The sequence below is a fragment of the Ochotona princeps genome, chromosome 25 (assembly GCF_030435755.1).
Source record: "Ochotona princeps isolate mOchPri1 chromosome 25, mOchPri1.hap1, whole genome shotgun sequence".
Taxonomy (NCBI): Eukaryota; Metazoa; Chordata; class Mammalia; order Lagomorpha; family Ochotonidae; genus Ochotona; species Ochotona princeps.
The window spans coordinates 142,995-145,434 of NC_080856.1; positions in this window are offsets into that span (position 1 = coordinate 142,995).

A 2,440-nucleotide genomic window follows, 5' to 3' on the forward strand; every position below is an offset into this window, starting at 1 on the left:
AAGCTGGTCCTTGCCTCCCATGAGGAAGACCCAGATTGAGTTCCAGGTTTTTGGCTTTGACTTGGCCCAACCCTGGCTAATGTGGGCATGGGAGATCTCTATCTTAATATCTCTCTCTATCCCCCTCTCCCTCTCTACTATTCAAATAATTTTTTAAATTACCTTTTTAACTTAAAATCCTAGTCTAATCATCAGAAATGCATCATACAGTCACAATTGAGGGAAATGCTAAAAAGTATCTGATCAGTACTCTTGAGCACTGTCAAAGCCATAAAAACAGGACAAGTCTTAAAAACTGTCACACCTAAAAAGACAAGACAACAAAATGCAACATGAGTGAAATCCTGAGATGAGAAAAGAATATTAGGTAACAGCAAAGGCGCTCTGAAGTATTAAGTACAGGGTTGTTTGTGATAATTTAGCAAATCGGTGCAATCATTGTGCCAAAGTGCCTTTGTAATGCAAGATGTCAGTTAATAGAAGGGTAGGTCTGAGTTGCATGGAAAGCTTCTATGCTGCCTCCATAGCTTTTTCTCTGAATCTAAAACTTTTCTAATAAACTATTTAGGAGAAAGCTTTTTTAAAAAAAAAAAAAAACGCCAAGAAAAAGTGTAATTCTAAACAAAGACAATGTCTACCCAGACCACTCACCTACTTCAAAATTGTGCACCTTTTTCTTAGATTAAGTGGACATAAGAATTAGCTAGGGTATAGTTTGGAATGGCATAATTCCTAATGGTATTCTGAGAAGACACATATTTCTAAGCATGTATGGGACATTTATGAAAATTAATGCTATCCTAGGCCATAGTGCAGGCCTCAATAAATTTCAACAAACTGAGATTACATGTATCATGCTCATGGCCACAGTTACGTTAACATTACAAAACAAGAGCAAGATAAATTAACTAAAAAGTGCTCCCCCACCAAACACACGCATTTGGAAATTTTGAAACAGGTATACAATCACACCCAGGGACAAAAAGAAATTTATCAACAACTCCACATATGATATCTATTAATTACCCAATGTCTCAAACACTGTTTTAGTGGTCATATATATATGACTAATTAATATATATGCCTACTGCATATATGTATTATATATTATAAAGTATATATTATAACATACATGACTATTATATAAATATATAATATATGACTACTATATATGTACAACAGCCTATGTGACAGGTTCTGTTTCCCCATGTGAATGTGTGGAAACTGGGGTCCAAATAGGATAGACCACCTGCCCCAGCATTTGAGATGAAAGATAGTGGGCCAAGGTTTCCACAGGGACAGCTGGCTCCATAGTTTGCACTCAGCTCTGTTGGGCCATCTCACGGTGAACACCTGAGAATGGTGAGTGGGATGCAGCCAGAGCAGTAAGTAGAAAAAACTTACAGACATAGCATCATCAAAGAGGTCAAAGAACTACTGAAAAAGTCTTCCCACAAAGAAAGTTACCAGACCAAGATGGGCATACAAGATGACTAGACAGAACGTCCTTGAGTCAAAAGATGCCAATCCCACACACTGTGCAGAAAAAAGAGATAACAGGGAATACTTTCAAACTCATTTTATGAAACCAGCACAACTCTGATCAGACTAGCACATTGCAAAGAAGAAAAATCAGAAACCAATCTCACCAAAGCACATGAATGTAAATAAAATATAACTAGCTACAACCAATTGTGTATAAATTTTATCCTTCTGTATGTGAAACAAATGAATAGTGAGATGCTATCTCAGGAATGCAATATTCATATAATACAAAATAATTTATAAATCACACAAATGAAATATTAATATGTATTTTTAAAATATAAAAAGATTCCATGAAATTCAAAACATTTCCTGATAAACATCTGTTGGCAACACAGGAATATGAGTAAGTCTCTGCAAGAGGCATCTATATATATATATCTAAGTAAATCCATCATGACAAAGTCTCACATTGCACACAAATGAATCTCAAAACCAGGGAAGCAGAGCAAGAGAACACAAATCACAGAAAAATTACACAGAAACGTGGCGCTGATATAGAGTTTAAAAATAAGCAAAACTTGGGCCCGGCGGCATGGCCTAGCGGCTAAAGTCCTCGCCTTGAAAGTCCCGGGATCCCATATGGGCGCCGGTCCTAATCCCGGCAGCTCCACTTCCCATCCAGCTCCCTGCTTGTGGCCTGGGAAAGCAGTCGAGGACGGCCCAAAGCTTTGGGACCCTGCACCCGCGTGGGAGACCCGGAAGAGGTTTCTGGTCCCGGCATCGGATTGGCGCTTACCGGCCCGTTGCGGCTCACTTGGGGAGTGAAACATTGGATGGAAGATCTTCCTCTCTGTCTCTCCTCCTCTCTGTATATCCGGCTTTCTAATAATAATAAAATCTTTAAAAAAAAAAATAAGCAAAACTAAAAGCAGTTTTAGGAATACAATCATAG